Consider the following 23,996-nt stretch of genomic DNA (forward strand, 5'->3'; position numbering starts at 1 on the left):
TGTGAATATGCAAATGAGATTTGAGAGATGATGAGTAAAGTGGGAGATTTTCATAATGACTTTAAGTCTACATGAAATCTAAATTGGCCCCATTTTCTTGTTTTAGTGCATGTTTCAGATCTGTCTTTTGTCTTCATAAATGTTTAATTAAAATAAAAACATGCTCTGGGATAGTTTAAAGAGATAATTCACCAAAAAATACCAATTCTGTCTTTAATTACTCCCCTCATAAAATTCCAAACCCACAAGACTTTCGTTCATCTTTAAAACACATATTAAGATATTTTTGATGAAATCCGAGAGCTTTCTGACCCTGCATAGACAGCAACGCAATACCACGTTCACGTTAGATCAACCAGACTAAGACCAAGTACAAAAACAACATTTCTGTCATCATTTACTCACCTTCATGTCATTTCAAATCTGTATGACTGACCTTTCGGCTGCAAAAATCAAAAGTAGACATGTTGAAGAATATTGTTAACTAAACAACACTGGAGCCTATTGACTTCTATTGTATGTGGGAAGAGGAAAAAACTTGTACATTTCTCAAAAGATCTTCTTTTGTGTTCCACAGAAGAAAGAAACTCATTCAGGTTTGAAATAACATGAGAATAACTGACAGTAGTTTAATTTTTTGGGTGAACAATGCCTTTAATACTATTCTGGTATGTAAAAGCCTACTTTTTATATTTTATTCTATTCTATAAGTCTCGTCTTACATATTTTTCTCTGCTGAATATCCTGTTTCACTCAGAATTTTGTCAGATTTAAAAATTCAGTGGGTTGTGAATGACATTTCACAGTGATGGTAAAGGCACAATATGTAAGTTTTTGTTTTTTTTTAATTCTTGTTTCCAAGAACGTTTAAATCCAAAGAAATAAGCAATTTTAACTAGTGTCCTGTCCCTTTGCATCACCTGCGAATGGCTTCATTTACCCTGTAAATAAAACCCTTATTTTATTTTGTAGAAAACATGGAAAACCAATGCGTCTTAAATATGTTATGCATTTTATTAGACAGGTGACAAACGCACAGAGTAGCTTTAATAGAACTTTCAACACACTCATATGTATCGAGAATGATAAAACAGTGCTACTTTATCCCACATACGCATGACCGGAATGAGCAGTAGAGGTAGACTGTAGCATAATAAAAACTGCTTTTGTCTGCTTTAGGCCTTGTTTCGCTTCCACAGGTTTTAGCCCCACCCTGCTTTATACTACAGTGACTTTAATAAACTTTTAATACATTAGCTTATCCATGAACATATTTTTGCGTCGGATTGCAACAGCTGTAGGGATTGAAGACACATCATACGATTCCACACTTAATCACAGCATAATCAATGTATTTATCAGCCTTTGTTTCTTTGTTTCTTTTGAATATGCCCCCTCTAGCAGTAAAAAATACATACTATGCCTTTCGAAATGTTTAATCATTTAACAAATATAAATTATGGAGAATAATTTAAACACTGCCAGACATTATATGGCTGCTTTTTAAAATAAATACGTACAATTTCCTTACACTGGTATGAGTGATTAGGCAATGCTGTAACAATTATTATGATTATTTAAATAATAATAATTCCATAATTAAAATGACATTTCCAATTTTAAGTATTTTGACTAAGAAGAAGATCTGCTTTAGTAGCATGTTGTCGCCAAGTTGTGGTTGATATTTCCGCAGTGCTCTGGGCCAGCTAACCAATCAGAGAACATTTCATATTTCAGAAGGATTAAACAGCGCGTTCAAGATAGGTACTGCAATAATGTATAATATGTGAAAAATAATGTATTTTTTAGGGCTGCCCTCGACTAAAGATTTTTCAGGTCATTCATTAGTGTTGTGAACTTTTCTCAGAGACCAGGAGACGTTTTGGATATCTTGAAGCAGAAGTTTCTCTTTATTGAGATCCCAGCTGTTCGTTCGCTGCAGTTCTTCAAAAGTCGTCTACTAAGGCATATACATTACAGTTTATATACCTTTCCAGGGGGAGAGGAAACCATAGAGGTGGAGTCAATCTAAACAAAGCATGCAAATGCAGTACAGATAGTCAGCCTAGTAGGATTTTCCCGGCTTTGATCTATTTAGCATTCAAATGCAAAGGGAATAAACAAAAGGACACAGTTGTACTTTGAGCTTAGATTTCACACTTAATAAGAGAAACCTGCCAGATGTTCAGGAACTGCTTAAAGACATAAGGTTCCTGTCTCAGGGTCTGGTTTGTCTGCTCTTAGAAATCACAATATGCATTACTTTTCTGTTTAGGCAGTTATATTGGAATCTATGTTTAACCTTTTATAAATTTGTAATCCTACATTAGTCAACTATTAGTCGCATAATGAGCCTTTAATTGCCTAATAATGAGCCTTCAATTGCCTGTTTTTCCCTGACATGTTCAAAAACAACAAGGAGACTACATTAACGTTCAATTAAATGATTGATGCTTTTGTTTTCACTGACTCTCGTCGTCTCCGCAGTAGAGGATGCGCCTGTATTGCATGCTACATATGGATTACATAATCTGAGAATATTTGTTTTCTATTTGAATTGGTTAATTTAAAAGTAGACATTTCACTCTCTAAAGATATGTTTTTCATGTCTGTAAGGCAAGTATACACAGAGTTCACAGAAAGCGTCAGAAAGTGCATCCTGTCTGCTTTAATTATTTTACAAAAGCACAACGTTTCATTGTTGCTCTGAGGGTACATAAAATAAACGTACAGTAATTTCAGATTCTAAGGATGCATTACTCTTATCTGTATTAAAAGTGTCCGCATTGGCGCCTCCATCTGTCATGCAGTGAGCGAGCTTCTATTCAGCTTACACACTCTGCACAGACACCTGAATTGCTACCACATATTTCTTTCAGATGAAAAGCCATATTTGAGGTTGATGAATGATAGGTGGGTGTTTAGATGTCCTGCCCGATGTACTATATTACCACATAGATCAGCCGTTAGTGATCCGTCTGTCACAGACTGAATGACTTTGACACTTCCTGTGGATTTTTATTTCTGCGACTAAGCGACTTACAAAATTTTGGTCGACCAAGCATCTTCTCGTTGACTAATGGTTAGTCGACTATTAGGGGGCAGCCCTAGTGTTTTTGGAACAATCAGGCATGAAAACCTATTCTAGTGCCAAAATCAAGAGTTTGTAAAAGGGCATAGCAGGACCCCTTTAAAAATCAAGTGATGGATGGAGCAAGTTTGCCACACAAAGCAGTAATATAGCACACAGGTTGCACTTATGTATGTTTTTTTTTCAGAGCCCTTGGTTACTGTATATTTTAACTGCAAGTAAAAAAGCAGCATGAACATTCCTTAAAACATCTCCTTTTGTGTTTTGTGGCGGGAGGAGCAAACGACAGACACAGTGGGTGTGGCGTCAGGCCTCGGAGAGGCTTTTATTAAACAGAAAATGAAAGAAAAGTGTCCAAAGGGGAAATAAAGTGGGAGTGTCCTCGAGTGCTGGGGTATCGTGAAGAATGGGCAGTGTTCGAATGGGAAGGGTCCAGGTAAGGGGCGGAGTCCGGCGGCCGCACGCGCTCCCCGCTTGGGACCGGGGGTGCTAGGGCTGCGGCATCTCTTGCGGCTTCGTCCCTCTCGAGCTGTCCGGCACTTCCAACGGGGAATTTACGGCCCGGCATCCTGGCCCGTCGGCCGTCTCAGGTGCGGTCTTCAGCTGGACTACGGGTCCTTTTGGCTCGTCCCATCTGGCGGCGCTGGCTTCCCTCTTCACCCCTTCCTGGACCCGCGAGGACACCAGTGTGCATGCACGGGGGAGCGACCGGTCTCCTGAGGAGAGGCACGCTCGGCATTTAAATAGCGGCAGTGATGAGGCTTCATTCCCTTCACGTGTTCCTCATCACACGCCGCCAGCCCGAGCTGATTTCGCGCCCCTCCTCTCCCCTACACACCCACTCCCGTCGGGAGCCTGGAGAAGGGTGGCGAATAAGGGACGGGGTGGTGATGATAATTAGGGGGGAGGCAGCCGACTCGTCACAGTTTAAAGAAAGAAAGTTATTAGTGATGGAAACGACATGGTGTGTAAATGATGTCAAATAAAGTGTGAATTCACTTGCATGAATCCTTATTACGTAAGCTTTTATGAATGCATGATAGTCTGTCGCGACCCTAAAGACATCATAAAGCGCCATGTGTGACACGGACTGAAGACCCTGAAGAAGTCTTGACCCACATGTCTGGATCCGCAATGATCCACTTCTTAGTTGTGACCCTCGAGTCTGTCTAGGAGTGAAATGGGCTAGAAATGACCAGAGCTCACAGGCACACAGACATTTTCATTTCAGGGACGAAGAGAGAGACAGAGAAATTCTGGGTTGCATTATTCCCTGTGTGATCTCGATCTTAAATGCAATCTACTGTTTCTCCTTTGAGCTGTAAGAAGATTTACTTGGTTGTGCTCGCCTTGGGAAATTCAGTCAAAAATAATATTACCTTAGATGATGAAACTTGCTTTGTTCTATTTGTTTTGATTGTTCAAATAAATGGCAAAAGCTGTGAGTTTTTACAGACCCATAAGAAGTGCTTTCATGTTTGGTTTGGAAAAACACACATGTACAAAAAATGGCAGCAAATAGGGCTGTCACGATCTCTCGATTCAATTCGAGTAGGCGATTTAAAAAAAATCCTTGATGGCATTTTGCCCGTGTCGAGTAACCGGGAGAATATCTGAAGTGGTGCATTCCATGGACAAAGAATTCATGAAACGCATTATTAGAGCGTTTTTTTCAAGGCTGCAAGATATATTAAACCCATTTAAAAATAATAAAGCATAATGCTATTGTGAATTCACAAATGCTATGACTAAAATATATGTGCTTTAATTATTTACTTTGCATGTAGGTTACCTACGCGCATCTTAGAGTGTCTCAAATTCCATCTCTGCATAATGCTGTGAGTTTGGGTTTATCATAACGTTAATGTAGGAACACAACATGTGCCGTTTTATCATAATGTAAGGTCATTTTTAAAAAAAAACCTATGCTAACAGAAAAATAAAGTGTTATTTTTCTAAATATGCTAACTGTTCATCGTGAGTTCAAGTTTTGATGTCCACATATTCAAGCAATTACAGTGGCTGTGGCATTTCTGTAGTAATGAAACGGCCAAATATTAAAGATTAATCTGACATTTGAATTAAATATTGTTTAGTCAATATTAAACATGGATTAGTTTGCACAGTAAAGTGTAAAAACAATCGGCAGGCCGTTGGCGCCCTTTTCCAGTCATTTGTTATAATGCGTAATGTACATTAGTGCTATTTTTTATAATGCATTATGTATTTTAACAGCTATGTTTAATAATATGATTACTTGCTCTTGATACATTATTTGAAGTAATTCTTATTGCCTTACCACCAAAAAAAATAATTTTAATTATCCGATTACTCGATTAATCGTCAGAATTACCAAAAATAATCATTAGTGACAGCCCTAGACAGGAAGATGGAACTATTTTACAAGATGACAATTTCTTATAAATTTGTATGATGAAAATCTTATAATTTTTAGAAAGAGCAAACAACAAGATCCACTTCTAAACATAAACGTCACGGGAGCACAAGTAGATTTTACAAAGATGTGTGATATGAATTAGATGAATGTACAATTAATTTGAATAAGCTACCATTTTGCCAAAATATTATAGTTATGAATGGTCATGAGATTGTTTTGGATAATTATCTGTAAGCAAACTTTAAAATACATTGCTACTAATCTTCAGCATTTTCTGAAATATTTTACATAAACAGATTAATATCAATTTAATTAGAAATTATGCAAATGATTCAGAGTTTAACACTAGAACATTAAGACATTATCTGGCTACTTTTTGCATAAATATATGCTTAATTTTCTTACTCTGGCATGAGTGATTAAGGAAGGCTGTAATTATTGTTAAGGGAATAATTATTATAGCAAAAATTAATATTAAAGGAAGGTTTCTTTACTATTTGAGAATTCCACCAACAACATTGTATTTCAAAAATGATAAGTTAAAAAATATGAATCATTTCTAAGAATAATATTTTTTATAGTGTTCTACATTAATGAAACTTTAAGAGTACCAATTACACTGCCGTTCAAAAGTTTGGGATCAATAAGATATTTAAGTGTCTTTTCTGCTCACAAAGGCTGCATTTATTTGATGAGAAACAGAAAAAAACAGTAAAATTGTGAAAAAATGATTGCCATTTAAAGTAGTAGTTTTCAATTTTAATATACTTTAAAATATAATTTATTTCTGTGATGCAATGCTGAATTTTCAGCATCATTACTCCAGTCTTCAGTGTCACGTGAACCTACAGAAATCATTCTAATATGCTGATTTATTACTTTTTTCAGGATTCTTTGATGAATAAAATGTTAAAAAGAACAGCATTTATTTAAAATAGAAATGTTTTTTAACAATATACACTACCGTTTAAAATTTGGGGTCAGTCATTTTTTTTTCATTCAGAAAGGATGTGTTAAATGGATAAAAAGTGATAGTGAAGACTTATATTGTTAGAAAAGATTTCTATTTTGAATAAATGCTGCTCTTTTTTACTTTTTATTCTTCAAAATAAATTCTCCTAATAAATCAGCATATTATAATCATTTCTGAAGGACCATGTGACACTGAAAACTGGAGTAATGATGCTGAAAATTCAGCTTCGCATCACATAAATTATATTATAAAATATATTCAAATATAAAACAGTTATTTTAAATCGCAATAATTTATCACAATATTAGCTTTTTTTTTAGTATTTTTGATCAAATAAATTATACTTTGATGAGCATAAGACTTTTTTACACCTTCCGCAAAATTCAAATAACAAATAGGACAAGTAAATAGTAGACTATAGTACATTATAGTCCATCCCAGGAATATACTTTTAATGGCAGCACAGAAAACATATTTTAATATCACCCCATGTACCTGCACCCCTTCTCTTCACCTATCAAAACATGGTCCATAGAGCTCTTTGCTGCAAATTCTACACTCAGGAGAGAAAGCTGGGACCCCTGACAAAGGCTCATAAACTAGTCTCTATCATCTCTGGCCTGCAGCCTCATAACCTTTGATAGCCTGGCACAGAGGCCAAGGTCATTGATGTAGCAGGGTCCGTGTCTGACACCTCACATCTGACAGGCCTTTGTTGCATTACCCTCCTTTCGCTCTCTAATTTTTGGAAACTGGCTAAAATGCAAGAGGTCACCCCTGCAATTCTGCCACGCTCCGTTAACATCAACCTTATCCCAACAAATCAAGCCCAGTTTGCACCACGTTCTGAGACAAGCGGCCAGAATTAGCATTTGAAAGCCCAATCAAAAGCCAAGTACTTAAAGAATGCTTAATTATGTTGATAATCAATACCCCTCTACACCTCCCCCACCGCCCTGTGAACCCGTGACATTTACAATAAAGAGCATGCATAAGAAATGACAGACACGCCAGCCTTCTCCTCCTGTTGTCCAATCAAACCTCTCCACATTCACCGCTTATTGATGGCAAATAGAAAAAAGAAAAACCAGGCAGAGATTGCTGACAAATTCAGCATGTGGGTTTTTAGTACCCAGGGCCATTAGCTCATTTGAAAACACTCAGTCTGCGTAAACACGGCATCTGCGCTAACCGTATTTTTCAATCTGAGTCTAAAGGTGTGCCTGAATCAATCAGAGATATAAAGCTTCTCTGAGGTGATGTTACCCTTCAAATGTCTCTTTAAGGTTTCTTTAGGCTTAAGACGTGTGATTAGCATGACAGGTGTTTACCTGTCGATATCCAAACCTGATGTGTATCTGGTCTTTGGGACGCTGCCCTGCATGCTGTTCTTTTGTGATAGCAAAGAAAGAAACCACAGAGAACTTTAAGAGGAAGGGTTTAGTCGCCTCAAGCTAACAGTGTCTCACACACTTTTACTCAGGTTAACCTGACGATACAGCTGCAGTACTGCAGAGCTCTGCCCGGCTTAAAAAGACAGAATTATGAATATGAGGGAGATAAAGAGAAAGCATGAGATTACAGGAAGAGAGCGATGTTCCAGCGGATCAGTAATGACCCAACAGACCCATTAATACGCATTTGGGCAGAAAGAACTCGTGTAAACCAGACTGCAGGAGCGGAAACAAAAAGAGACAAGACTAATCAGTTCCCACAGATAAGACATAGCTCATTCATGTTCTGCAGAACCGTTTGAACTCGGTAACTTTTTGAAAATAAATATACTTGTGTGTGCTTTAAAGGAGAAGTTCACTTCCAGAACAAAAAATTACAGATAATTTACTGTCCATGTCTTTCTTTCTTCAGTCGTAAAGAAATTATGTTTTTTGAGGAAAACCTTTCACGATTTCTCTCTATATAGTGGACTTCTATGGTGCCCCCAAGTTTGAACTTCCAAAAGGCAGTTTAAATGCAGCTTCAAATGGCTCTAAACGATCGAAAGAAAGAAAGAAAGAAATGTCTTATCTAGCAAAACAATCGGTTGTCAAAAAAATGACAATTCATATACTTTTTAACCACAAATGCTGGTCTTCTCTAGCTCTGCGTGAACTCTGTCTATTCCGGTTCAAGGCACTTAGGGTATGTCGAAAAACTCCCATCTCATTTTCTTCCAATTTCAAAATCTTCCTACATAACTGTTTTACCTTTTTTTTTTTTGTAAAGGGCATTTGATCTTCTTTTCACGTTCACTTTGTAAACACTGGGTCGGTACTTCTGCAGCGATGTAAGACAATTTTGAAGTTGGAGAAGAAATTGAGATGGGAGTTTTTCTACATACCCCAACTGTCATGAACCGAAATACAAAAGAGTCCACGCAGAGCTAGACAAGACAAGTGTTTGAGGTTAAAAAGCTGGGATTAAACAGGGCTCTGGGAACAATTTAGAGTCCTTTGAAGCTGCATTTAAACTGCATTTTGGAAGTTCAAAATCTAGGCCACCATAGAAGTCCACTATATGGAGAGAAATCCTGAACATCTTGGGGCATGACAAGGGGGTGAGTACATTATCTGTAAATATTTGTTCTGTCCTTTAAAAAGCCACCAATAGAAGGCAACCGATTACCAGTAAAGACCAGTAGGCACTATTACAGTTTCCATTAAAGTCCACATGAAATCAAAATCGAAGTTTTTTGGCTTTTAGTATGAATATGCTAGCCTTAAGATCATCTATAAGGTTATCTGGTGTGCTCCAAAACAACTCCAAAATTCACATTTACAAGATATGCTGTAAGCATTTAAAACTTACAGTCTCTCACTTCCACCAATATAATGACATCACCCTGCACTTCAGCTTCCAATCAAACTTTTTGTCCAATCAAATGCTCTCTAGAATCTGAAAAGTCCCGCACTACACTAAAAAAATAAACCTTAAAGCTGTGGCTGAAATCTTCCTGTTTCAGTTGAAATGATGTCAACACATAGGATAATGCTGCATGATTCAAAGCACTTCTTTGGACCTTTAAAGGAGAAGTTCACTTCCAGAACAAAAAAATTTACTGTACTCACCCCATTGCCATCCAATATATCTTTCTTTATTCAGTCGTAAAGAAATTATGTTTTTTGAGGAAAACATTTCAGGATTTTTCTCCATATAGTGGAATTCTATGGTGCCCCCGAGTTTGAACTTCCAAAATGTGGGTTAAATGCAGCTTCTAAAGAGTTCTAAACAATCCCAGCTGAGGAAAAGGGTCTTAACTAGTGAAACAATTGGTTATTTTCTATATAAAAAAAAAAAAGACAATTTATATACTTTTTAACCTCAAAAGCTGGTCTTGTCTAGCTCTGTGTATTCTGGTTCATGATGATTAGGGTATGTCAATATCCCATCTAATTTTCTTTTCCAACTTCAAAATTGTCCTACATCACTGTTTTACCTTATTTTTTACAAAGTCTGTTTACTTTGTAAACACTGGGTTGGTACTTCTGCAGTGACGTAGGGTGATTTTGCAGGAGAATTTAATAAAGTTGGATAATGATGAAGTTGGAGGAGAAAATGAGATGGGAGTTTTTCGACCTACCCTAACTGTTTTGAACCAGACTACACAGAGTTGACACTAAAGTTAAGCTAAACAAGATGTGCATTTGAGGTTAGAAAGTATATAAATTGTCAATTTGTTTTTTAAATAACCAATCGCTTTGCTAGATAAGACCCTTCTTCCTCTGCTCAGATTGTTTAGAGTCCTTTGAAGCTGCATTCAAACTGGGTGAGTAAATTATCAGTAAATTTTTGTTCTGGAAGTGAATTTCTCCTTTAAAACTGTGTAATTTCATTATAACAAGTCAAGCCATTACACATTTTGTGATGGCTTCTATTGTTTTTATTTCTTAGAGCTAGTGGAAACATCCACATCAGATGCTTACTTAACCGCTGTTTTCTCACAGCTGCCATTTTTGCTGTGTGTATATTTTGTTATTAGAGGACAGTGTGCAGCATATGTTCACATATGTACATCTAAACACCAGTCTCAGCACTCCTGACGGCATCAGGATGTTTGCTGACTTTATGCTTCTTAGGTATGTAAAACTTCTTCAGGAATTTCAAACTACTTTACTTTATTTACTCCTTACAAGAATGAAAAATAACTTCACTGTGAGTATATCAAGGCCTTTATGGGAAGCATCTTACTTGATATCAATAATCAGAAGGGTGTTTGTATGTTCTATACATACAGTTGCATTGTAGGAACTCTATGTAAAAGGTTTACATAAAAACCTCTTAGGATCGGACTCTGACCTGGTAAACATCAATTCCACCTTTTCTATATATAAAAAATAACATTATGTTTTCTTCAACAGACAGCGGTCAGTCTAGACAAGGTCAAGACTTTGACAAATGACCTCAATTACACCCACATCTCCCTCCTGACTCAAACTAACACCAGCGAAGCTTCAGAAAGCCCATCCACAGCCATCAGTTAATCTCTAACACACACAAACGGCGGCGAACAGAAACACTGACAGGACGAGATCACACGCACTCGCACTAGTTTCCTAGTTCCCAATGTTGTCTACACCGCCTTTGAAGAAGCGACCGAGTCAGTGGAGGTAAACAAGCGAGCACCGAGGATGTTTCTGTGGTGGTTTTATCAAATCAAACCCTTCTGCTGCCGAAAGACAGCGAAGAGTGAGCGGCTCCTGGGATGAGAGCGTAGAAACTGCCAAACACCAGTCTGCTCCAAAATGAGATTATTTCTGGAGGAAATAGGTGCAGAACAAACGCAAGCACTTTGGCGTGCGCACACGTGCCTGGCTGAGTGGAAAATCTGCTTGTCGGCTTTCAAAACCAGAGATATGCAGAAACAAAAGCCGGAAGCACATTTGAGAGGGAAGATGACGTTGATTTGAGTTTGTTGGAAAACATCCACAGATATCTGAGGGATATGTTTATGACAAAAAAAAAAAAAAAACAGACAGCAAAGAAAAAGAGATGGATGACTTTCATCCTTTCCACGAAACACAAAGACTTGTACAACAGGAAAGGAGACTCACACACCTCTCACACCTACAGGACGGACCCTGACCGGCTTCTAAAGATGCTCTCATATTACAGGGGGCTCTTTGTGGATGGCAGAGTCAAATCGTTTCCATGGAGATACATGCAGCAAGAACCAATTGCCTCCACTTCAAAGGCTGAACCACTTAAAAGCGCTGCAGCCCGAGAGAGAGAGAGAGAGAGAGAGAGAGAGAGAGAGAGACAGAGAAATACAGAAAGTGAGAGAACACCTTATCTCCTCTCCTGATGGCAAAACCCTTTACCAAGCATTACTTTCACAGCCGCTTCCTGTGCAGAAAACGCCCAGCTCATCAGGCCAAACACAAAGCCCGCGCAGACTTTACCTTCGCTGACAGTATACACTCTCTCTCCCTGATACCTTTGTAAGTGAGTTAAACTCTGCTCATCATGATACTATCCACAACTACAACAAGAACGGTGTCTTATGAAAACCCTGGTTTTAAAAGGCTTGAGGTAAGGCCAGAAAAATATTTCACGCAAATACACGAATGCTTGGTCAACAATTGTAAGTGCAGAGTCCTGTTGTACATAATTGGTCTCCTGCGAAGTAGTAGAAAGTAGAAAACACCTGAAAGATTTACGTTATTTAAAAATCCACATCGTTTTATATGTATTTTGGACTATGGGGGCTCCATTATTTCGATGACATGAAATCAATGCACTCTGTGAGCTACTGATGCTATTTTTCCGCAACAAAACTCGGAAAATATTGATACAAAGCAACGTAGTGTGGATTTTGGTTGTAATTTTCAGTCGAAGTGCAACAAGAGAAGCAATATAAGTCTTCATTGCTTTCCTAGCAATAAGAAGAGGAGCAAATAATGTAAAGATGCCTGTGGACGAATAAAGTGTCCTAAAGACCTGCGTCTTTGTTTTCTCCACTTTGTCTTTGAGACTCTAAGTAGACCACAGCTACTGAAGGAGCTTACAAACGGCAGAGACAAGAAATGCTAGATGCCATCCTGGCAGGATGTAAACATGCCGATGCTTGTCATGACGCCACAGACACTGAAGCAGTTTCTCAGCACAGATTTCACTCTATATCAGGGGCGTTTAGACTCCTTGTGGGGAAAAATCAATGTTACGGCATTCGGTGTAAGCTTATGCTAATATCCAGAGCCACCTGTAAGCTCCTTCAGCAGCTGTGGTCATCTTATTAGTATTTTATTTTTTACAGAGTTGTGTTTTCTGTCATGGAAATAATGGCGAAAACAGTCCAAAATATGTATAAAAAGATGTGGATTTTGTAAATAATGCAACTGTTTCATTGGTTTTCTACTAGATATTTTTAGTAAAAGACATCATTTACGTTATATTAAGCCATACAAGTCTTAATACCAGGGGTTCCCTTTAAGTTGTTTTGTCTGTGCATTCAGAATATGATGACCATTTCTCAACATCTGCTATGTGTTCTAATAATAATCATTATTGTAATCAAGAGCAATAATCAAAATAATAAAAAAGTCATAATATTGCAGTTTTGCCTTGTAATGAATTCCTGTTTTTTAATTGTCTAAAATAATCCTTTATAAAAGATAATTTACTTTATGCAACATAATTAATTTGTAATGTAAATACAGTATCTCACAAATGTGAGTACACCCCTCACATTTCAGCAACCATTTTAGTATATCTTCTCATGGGACAATACTATAGAAATGAAATTTTATATATTTTAGAGTAGTCAATGTGCAGCTTGTATAGCAGCATAGATTTACTGTCCTCTGAAAATAACTTAACATACAGCCATTATTGTCAAAATATCTGACAACAAAAGTGAGATGTCCTATTCATCATGTTTATGTTTTGTACACAAACGTGTGTATCTTGTATTACAGCAGTTAAAATTAGGTGCTTTAAGTATAATCCTCTCATACTGACCACTGGATGTTCAACATGGCATCTCATGGCAAAGAACTCGCTGAGGATTTAAGAATTAGAATTGTTGCTCTCCACAAAGATGGCCAAGGCTATTAAAGGTTCAGTAACATCCTGAAACCGAGTTACACTACAGTGGTCAGGGTCATGCAGAGGTTTTCCAAGATGGGTTCTATTCAGTACAGGGCTTGCAAGGGTCGATCAACAAAGTTGAGCACTTGTTCTGTGCGTCAAATGCAGAACCTGGCTTCAAAAAACAGTTGCATGAGTGCTGCCAGCATTGCTTTAAAAGTTTCAGAGGTAGAAGATCAGCTTGTCAGTGCTCAGATCATACGCCACACACTGCAACAAGTCAGTTTGCATAGGTGTCGTCCCAGAAGGAAACCTTATCTGAAGCTGGCCCACAAGAAAGCCCACAAACAGTTTGCTGAAGACAACCTGTCCAAGAGCATGAATTACTGGAACCATGTCCTGTGGTCTGATGAGACTATAAGATAAACTTGTTTGGCTCAGATAGTGTCCAGCATGTGTGGTGATGCCTTGGTGAGGAGTACCAAAAAAATTGTGCCTTGCCTACAGTCAAGCATGGTGGTGGTAGCATCATGGTCTGGGGCTGTATGAGTGCTGCTGGTACTGGGGAGCTGCAGTTCATTAAGGGAAAACATGGACTCCATTATGTACTGTAAATTCTGAAGCAGAAAATGATGCCCTCCTTCCAGAAACTAGGCCGAACGGCAGTTTTCCAACATGATAACGATCCCAAACACACCACCAAGATGACAACTGCCTTGCTGAGGAAGCTGAAGGTGAAGGTGATGGGGTGGCCAAGTATGTCTCCAGACCTGAACCCTATTAAGCACCTGTAGGGCATCCTCAAGCGTAAGGTGGAGAAGCACCATGTGTCCCTTGAGAAGATATACTAAAATGGTTGCTGAAATGTGAGGGGTGTACTCACTTTTGTGACATACTGTACATGTATGCCACCTTTGAACAGCAATAAACAGTCTGCATAAATAAAAACACATGCCATGTCAGACGTATCTTCTCTGTTCCACATTTGCAAATATATGACATTTGTTGATGCTGCAGCAATTTTACTAGCAACAGACTAGTAATCTAACTGATTGAAGTAACTGGTTCAATGTAAGTATTTGACAACAGACAACACTGATACAATAATAAGGCAATTCTAAAAACTGCTCTTATATATATATATAAAATGCCCTGGAAAGCAACTGTGCCAAGGCCCGGGAGATTGTTGGAGCTTGAGTATGTGTGTGACTCATGGAAAAGTTACTAATGCCAAATTTTTGTGTTGATTATTGAAAATTATCATTGTGAACTAAATCTGTTTTAAGCAGGCAAGCTGTTTAGGGTCATAAAATACTTGAATGTGGGCATGTCCACATATGAGTATCACCATCTGTACGGAGTAGGCTACTTTAGGCAAAAATTATAAATAATGTTAAAAAACTAAAGTCAATGCATCTTCACAACAGTCATAGTATTTTCAAATGATATAAAACTAGCATATCATTATTTTTAAAATGTTAATACACTTTGTCCAATATGACATCTGTATATTGCTTTTATATTGTTTATGTTATTTGTCACCACACATAGATTAATATTTTAATATATGTAAGTTTTTATGTTTTCAATATAAATAATAAAAAAAAAAACTTTGCTTATTTTTAGATCAATACATATTTCATCCACTTTCTTATTAAGATAAAGTATAGTCGATTTACATATAAATAATTAATCATGGTTCATTGATCAGTACCTTTTACTTAAATACATTAAAAGAGTGCTTTTGTGCTATTACTCCATGCAAATTTAAAAAAAGAGTACTTATAGTTTTACTTAAGTAATAAATGAATTAGGGTATCTGTACTTTTACTTGCATACTCAATCAAAATTATGCATTTTAATGTGTGAATTCAGATGCAGAAATTGACCATTAATTAAGAGGCTTGCACTACTTAACCACATGAGACATGCAGAATAACTATGAATAAAGACATGCAAAGGAATAGCCGAGAGAAAAAGAGACAGAAATAAGGAAAAGTGCAAAAACAGGCCCAAACACGCTACAAAAATCCATCAGAATTATAACTCAATTTCCTCTTTAATAACTCGCTGAAACAGATAACAAAAAAGTGGCTTTTTCATAAAGAGAGGGGCCAGTGAATCAATACCCATATAAAAGCGTGGTTAGTGTCTTCTCAGCAGATAGACGCGCTATATTTCACCGGGCCTCCTCGCTCGCCGTGCCTCCGGCGTGCCGTCCAGCAGTGATAAAGGGGCCTCCAAATCTCATTTTTAATGTCCTTCTCCAGCATGAAGGGCAACTGACCAGACAAAAGGGCCGAGCTGTTGCATTCAGCCTGAGAATAATGAGAAACGGAAATGTCGTCCGATACGAGAGAGTGCGTAGATTTGAAGAACATAAAAGTCTGAATTAAAATTCAAGCCTTACACTCTCCATTAGAGATAACAACAATCTAATGTGAGCTACTCCTTCTTCAAATGGACTAAATTATGATTTAATATACGAGATTTTGCTCTAATGGACTAAATTATGATTCAATAGACTGCGCTTATGAATCCTCCTCCACTGTTACTGACAATTATATCTCGCTGTCATTACATGTGTGCTAGTTAGCATGAATCTCTTTGAGTATAACCAGATTTTTCTGTTTGATTGATTGTAAAGTGACCAATCACAAATTGTTTTGTAGCTGAAGCTACTTTGACATTTTGTTTATGAACTTTTTGTTTCATTGTGATGTGAGACGGGTTGTTTTCAAGGTGTGGAGGTGAATGCACAGATATACCTCCACACCTCCTCAATTCCCCTGACGGGTGGAGTCTGACTCCCAGACAGATTGCGCCTCAATCTGGCCTTTGATGGAGGAAGTAAAACTGTTTTGTCTTTTTTCTATTCCTTGCCTAAATTTCCAACCCACTAATTATCTCCTAATTATCTCTTTGATTAAGGAGAGAGAGAGAGTGTATGTGAATGTGACAGTCAGTGTGATGAGGATTAATGGAGCTGTTGTTTCACTGACTGATGTAACAATGATGCCACTGCGAATTACGTTTGTACACTTCCAGATTTAAGATGATTAAAAGCATAAAACTACAGAATCAAGCTAATTTATCTTCGCAAATATGGGAAACATGTAATCTTGCTTGTATCTATTAGCTTGTATCTTACAAAATTAATTATATTGCAATATGCAGCAATATTTTGAATAATTTATTTGGCAGAGTAAGGATAATTTTAAGATCTGTTTTTTTAATTTTTAGTTTAAACTTTAGTAACTGTTACTTATCATGTGACACTGACTGAAAAATAAATAAATTACATTTTTAAATATATTACAATAAAATACTTGTTTTAAATTGTAATAATTAGAGTGTGTAAATGCACATTTCAGTGAGTCATCATCATAGTAATGTTTTTAATAAATTCATAGTTGTATTCAGCAAGGACACATTAAATGTGTCAAAAGTTAGTCAAAACATTGAAAGATATTTATTTCATAGGAGATTATTAAATAAATGCTGTTTTTTTAGCTTTCTATTCATTAAAGAATCCTAAAATTAGGGCTGGGCGATTCTTTCGATTTTTTCGATTAATTCGAATTTACGTTTTAAGACGATTTAATTTTTTATTAAATCGAGGTATCGCGATTTTTTTTATAAATATATATGTATTCAGAACGGAAAACAAATAACGAATTCTGGTAAAATAATGCGAGTCACTAAGGGGACACTAAGGGGACACTAAGGGCTGCTTGCTAGCAAGTTAGCCTGTTACATTACAGTACATACAATTTCACTTACCACATAAACAGAGTAGAGAGATGATTGAAGACAATGGCGAATTATTTGCATATATTATTTGCATATATAATTTCTCAATGGTGCGACCCCCGTTCAAGGGCAAAAAGAAACTACTACGTGCGACTATGAAAAAATATTTAGGAGCACCATGTGCGACTGACCCGACCAGCATATTTGTATTTGTGCTGAGTGGAGCTTCAAAGGTTTCTATGTGTTTTGCACGTTGACTAATGTACCTCAAGTGTAGAGAGAGTGTAAATAAGAGACTGAATGGGCAGTAGCTTCGTTTATTATAATAGAGCTTTGTGAGATTGCGAACTAAGATGAGTGACAGCTTTTAATCATTTTTAAGGGAGTTTGTAAATGATATATTGATTTATTACAACAGTTAAATAAACAAGAAGTTATTATTAAGTGACTTACATTGTCTGACTATAACACTATTGGCTGATTTTGCTCTATTTCGTCGTCAAAAGTGGTCTGAAACAAGTCACAGCTGAGCCGCTGCGCATCTCAAACACAGCGGTGTTTCGTTTATGAATGAACGTGCGTTTTTAAACGAATCTAGTGAAATGATTCAATTTCCCGTTCATAAAGAGTCACTTGCTTTATTCCTGAATGAACCATCTGTTCGAACGAATCAAATGAATATGATTCAGTAATTAAATCAGTGTCTTACCACCACCTGCTGGCAGATCGTTTCAGTTTTTTAAATCATTTAATATTTCTGTGTTCAAAATTGTATATTTTTGTATACGATATAAGTGCAAGAGAAAAGCATGGAAATATATATTTTCCTCCCATCTCATATTTATTTGTCTTACAAACATTTACTGTGTCTGGTATGATAAGAATGGGGCCTGGTGGAAAGCGATTACTGATGCAGTTGCAATGTATATTGCAAAATATATGGTGCCCAATGCCCAAATATATTGTGGAAAAGCTGGGGTTTCTTTACATGGTAAAAGTAGTAGGGGGGGGGGGGGGGGATATATTTTAGACTAGTCAATGTACAGCTTGTATAGCAGTATAGATTTATTGTCCTCTGAAAATAACTCAACATACAGTCATTATTGTCAAAATAACTGGCAACAAAAGTGAGTACACCTTAAGTGATAACAGCAGTATGTTGTTTAACTATGCAAAGCCACATGTCCTATTCATCATGTTTATGTCTGCTTGACAGGACCATACAGAGTTGTGTATCTTGTATTAGAGCAGTTAAAATTAGGTGCTTTAAGTTCATTTCTCTCATACTGACTACTGGATGTTCAACATGGCATCTAATGGCAAAGAACTCTCTGAGGATTTGAGAATTAGAATTGCTGCTCTCCACAAAGATGGCCAAGACTATTAGAGGTTCAGTAACATCCTGAAACCGAGTTACACCACAGTGGTCAGGGTCATACAGAGGTTTTCCAAGATGGGTTCCATTCGAAACAGGCCTTGCAAGGGTCGATCAACAAAGTTAAGCACTCGTTCTGTGCGTCAAATGCAGAACCTGGCTTTAAAAAACAGACGCATGAGTGCTGCCAGCATTGCTTTAAAGGTTGCAGAGGTAAAAGGTCAGCTTGTCAGTGCTCAGATCATACGCCACACACTGCACCAGTCAGTTTGCATAGGCGTCGTCCCAGAAGGAAACCTTATCTGAAGCTGGCTCACAAGAAAGCCCACAAACAGTTTGCTGAAGACAACCTGTCCAAGAGCATGAATTACTGGAACCATGTCCTGTGGTCTGATGAGACTATAAGATAAACTTGTTTGGCTCAGATGGTGTCCAGCATGTGTGGTGATGCCTTGGTGATGAGTACCAAAAAAAGTGTGTCTTGCCTACAGTCAAGCATGGTGGTGATAGCATCATGGTCTGGGGCTGCATGAGTGCTGCTGGTACTGGGGAGCTGCAGTTCATTGAGAGAAACATGGATTCCATTATGTACTGTACATTCTGAAGCAAAACATGATGTCTTCCCTCCAGAAACTAGGCCGAATGGCAGTTTTCCAACATGATAACGATCCCAAACACATCACCAAGATGACAACTGCCTTGCTGAGGAAACTGAAGGTGAAGGTGATGGGGTGGCCAAGTATGTCTCCAGACCTGAACCCTATTAAGCACCTGTGGAAGAGGATCCCAGCAACAACCTGTGCAGCTCAGGTCAATTCCATGCCCAGGATGATTAAGGCAGTGCCAGATAACAATGGTGCTAACACAAAATATTGACACTTTGGACAAGTTCACTCAGGGTTTACTCACTTTTGTTGACAGCTATTTTAACAATAATGTTAAAATGTAAGTTGAGTAATTTTCACGGGACACTAAATACTGCTATACAAGAAAATTCAGCTTTGCATCACATGAATAAATTACAATTTTAAATATATTAAAATAGAAAACAACTATTTCAAACTGTAATAATATATCACACAATTACTGTTTTTAATGTTTACAATATTTAAATAAAAGACTTTAAACATTTTAATTATTAAGTAAATATGACATTTCAGTATTTTAGATGCTATAGGAAAGGAAGGAAGGAAAGGGGGTGAGTGAGGCCAAGTATGGTGACCCATACAAGGAATTTGTGCTCTGCATTTAACCCATCCAAGTGCACACACACAGTAGTGCACACACACACACCATGAACACACACCCGGAGCAGTGGGCAGCCATTGCTGCGGCGCCCGGGGAGCAGTTGGGGGATCGGTGCCTTGCTCAAGGGACTCACCTCAGTCGTGGTATTGAGGGTGGAGAGAGTGCTGTACATTCACTCCCCCCACCTACAATCCCTGCCGGACCTGAGACTCGAACCTGCAACCTTTGGGTTACAAGTCCGAATCTCTAACCATTAGGCCACGGCTGCCCCTATACTGGTGCATATAAGTGGAAATTAATAATTTTTTGTTGCTTTCATTTAGTGAAAAATCACTTTTAACTAGATTTGTGCTGTATATTGCTTATTGCATATAATATTTCAAATGAACAATGGCTGTTTGGTTAAAATGATGCTTCTCTGACTGAAATAAATACATCAATAAAAAAAAAAAACAAGCCTAGGACATAATCAAGATACATATTGACTTTATATTATCGCCATTGATACAAATAATCAAATCTACTCGGCATATTCCATAGGTATCAGAGTTTATGAATAGGCTTTGTTTCATTTCAGTCTAGCCTTTTAACAAAAATATTCAACGTTATTCTTAAAATTAGACTTTCAAAATCCCTCGTGTCAGAAGAAGCACATTAGCAGCAGCGTTTCTGCATAATGTGGCGGGTTTCAGCAAGTGCTACACATTAGAGTATCAGGTTTTCAGTGTCAGCCGCAAGCTTCACGTCAACAGCTCTAGTATTAGCTGGCCCATAATGCCCTGCTGTCAGTGAGTCAGCTTCGTTTTTGTCAGTAATTGGGCCCTGAGTTGGTGTTTAAGAGACTGTACTAAAAACTCTATTGTCACTTCGATCACATTAATGTTGAAACAGTTTCCATTGTGTCCTAATAAGGTCCTTCGAAGTTCAGCAATCTCAACATCTCCAAGAGTTACAGAACTGATTGGAATGAAACTATTTCCAAACGAATCGCTCTTTCTGATGTCTCCATTTCAACCTTACCAGCCTTGCGTAACTGAAATGTCATACTGTACTGTTGGGAGCCTTAGGAACACATTATCATAATTCTCATGTTCCTCTGAAATCTGCTGTCAGGATGCCTGTTGGTAGAGTTCTGGATTGGTTTCTTCCTTGATATGTTTGTGTTTGTCAGTGCGCAACGGCACCCAAATGTTTGAACACTTCAAGGAATCGTTCACCCAAAACTGAAAGTTTTCTGAAAACATACTCACCCTCAGGCCGTCCAAGATGTGGATGAGTTTGTTTCTTCATCTGAACAAATTTGGAGAGGCTTAGCATTACATCACTTGCTCACCAGAGGATGCTCTGCAGTGAATGGGTGCCGTCAGAATGATAGATTTGGACAAAAAATGATTTCAAGTTCAGTCTTCTTGATGGATTTGCTTCTTACAAGCGTTTTGCTTCACAAGATGTTAACTGATGGACTAGAGTAGTGTGGATTATTGTGATGTTTTTATCTGTTTGGACTCCCATTCTGACAGCACCCATTCACTGGAGAGAATCCGTTGTTGAGCAAGTAATTTAATGCGAAATTTCTCTAAATCTGTTCTGACAAAGAAACAAACTCTTCTACATCTTAGATGGCCTGAGGGTGAGTACATTTTAGGTGAATCTTTTAGTTCTGGGTGAACTATTTCTTTAAGCCACACTTGCAAATGTCTAAATGTCATTGAATTAACAAAAAAAAAAAAAAAAAAAAAAAAAAAAAAAAAAAAACTTAGGGCATCTGCAAACAAATGAAGCTAGAGTTTGTCTCAAAACTCACTAGTGTTGGTTTTCTAAAGATGTTCCACTAATGCCACTAACTTCTGTTTTGGAAAAATAAACACTACTGTGAAACTTCTAAACTCCATGATGCAGATGTATGACGTCAAGTAAACATAGTGGTACCCAGGGAGGTATACGTAGGCAACAATAAACAAGAAGCAAATAAAAAGTATCAAATCACTTAAAGTTCCAAATTTGATAATAAACCTATTTGCAGCAGCAGGTATGTGTAAAACGATAAATTATCATCACTGTTGATAATCGTACACCTGTGGAACAAATGCTTTCTTTGCGTAGCATCATTTATCTTCCGCAGTTTGTTTGGAGTTTGTTGACACCTGGACAGCTAAAAGCGATTTGCTCTATTTATAAGACACCTACGAAGCAGCAGTCAATGCAATGGTGTTACAGACTGAAATTGGAAATATAGGAACAGCCTAAATTCAACTTTGGTGAGTTTAACCACCAGGCAATATACCCAAGTTATAGTTATTGCTTGACAGTTCAATTTAAATATTTACATTTATTTTAAATAAAAGCCAATTGGTTTGATATTTTGTCATGCAATGCAACAACATACATTCAAATGTGTCATAGATAGTTCACCCAAAAATGAAAATTACCCCATGATTTACTCACCCTCAAACCATCTTTGGTGTGTAAACTGTCCTGCCTTTTCCAAGCTTTATAATGGCAGTGATGAGATTTTGAAGCTAAATAAAGTGCATCCAACCATCATAAAAAGTACTCCACTTTTTTAATAAAGGCCTTCTGAAGCAAATTAATGCGTTTGTTTAAAGGGGTCATTGGATGCCCATTTTCTACAAGTTGATATGATTATTTAGGGTCTTAATGAGAAATCTATAACATACTTTGGTTAAAATTTCTCAATGGTAGTGTAAAAAACACTCTTTTTAACTTGTCAAAATCAGCCCTTTTTAGAGCGAGCTATTCTGTTGCATGTTCCTTTAAATGCTAATGAGCTCTGCTCACCCCGCCTCTCTTTGTAGTTGGATGACGAGCCGTAATGTTTACTTTAGTCGCATTTAGCCGCGTTTAGCTGCAAAACTTGCTAACTGACACATTATTAAGAAAGGCCATTTGCAAAGATGCACAAAAAAACCTTATACTCACTTCTGCTGTGGGTGAAGCTGCATTACGAATAATTCGCACGGACATAGACGCATATGTAGATCGAGATCGACGCTTTCCTTTCAAAACCGAAAGTAATGTTAATCCTCTGTGTCTTCAGCGGCTCAGATGTCGGGGGTAAATGACAACTGCTATGTTCATTATTCCATCCAACAACAGGACACCTCAATCGCTCAATCGGAGACATTATTGTCTTTTCCTGCACCTGAGTCACACAATGGCGATCGGAGTCGGACTGTTTCAGCTGGGTGAGGGCGGGTCTAAGGTAAGGCGCTTGTGTCAATCAACTATCGTGGGAGCACCCTCTGAAGCTGAAAATGAACTGATATTACTTTTAATATCAGGGGATATTACTTTTAAAGATTAAAAAAATACCACTGGGTGGATTTTATCATTGTACACAAACTGCCAACACACATTAATGTTCAAACAACAAGTAAAAGTGAGTTTTGCATCCAATGACCCAATTAGTGGCGTTCCAGCGGTTGATGTAGGATGTAGGCGTAGATGAGAATATGCTAGTCTCTTGAGAACCCCGTTATATTCTCAGATTATGTAATCCGTATAAAAACATGCATACAGGCGAGGTTGTCGACCTCATCTCTTAGGACAAAAAAACACTAATTTATCAATACATTATTAAAACGTTAAGACCATGGGGTCATTTTCATTTTTGGGTGTACTATCTCTTTACGATTACAAATATTTTGATGGGAAATTTGATACTTACCACAGGTAGACTTTACTGACATCAGTCCTGTCAAGTTCAACCTCAAGCACACAGTGCTGCTTTACTAGAAATTCCAAAACATATAAGAACAAAGTTGAGATGTACTAGTCTGGAAAGTAATTTTTTAGGGTTCTCTGACTTAAACTACAGTGTCAGCCAAATGAAGATGTGAAGAAGCGCCAAACTCTCAAATTATCTCCAAGGGCACAGTGGTACCTCATCCAAGATGATTCAAAAGATTCTAGTTAAACTTTCCAGCAGTTAGTTCAGTTTTCCTGACTCATTACTATGAAAAAGAGTGTTCATCAAAGAGTAGCAAGCCAAAAATAAACAACAAGAAAAACTGTCTCAAGTCTCATGTTTGCTAAAAAAAATCCACATAGGCTCAACCAAGAATCAACCATAGAATCAACCAAGGCTCCCAGGAAAAACGTGCCCCTACCTACA

At 37.5% G+C, this 23,996-nt stretch overlaps 1 protein-coding gene across 1 annotated transcript in view; it reads right to left on the reverse strand.

Moving 5' to 3' along the window:
• Nucleotides 1-23,996, reverse strand: part of LOC141325948 (E3 ubiquitin-protein ligase parkin-like) — a 61,554-nt gene that overhangs the window by 17,736 nt on the left and 19,822 nt on the right. The gene's annotated exons all lie outside the window — the stretch shown is intronic.

The sequence above is a fragment of the Garra rufa genome, chromosome 2 (genome assembly GCF_049309525.1).
Source record: "Garra rufa chromosome 2, GarRuf1.0, whole genome shotgun sequence".
In the NCBI taxonomy this organism is placed as follows: Eukaryota; Metazoa; Chordata; class Actinopteri; order Cypriniformes; family Cyprinidae; genus Garra; species Garra rufa.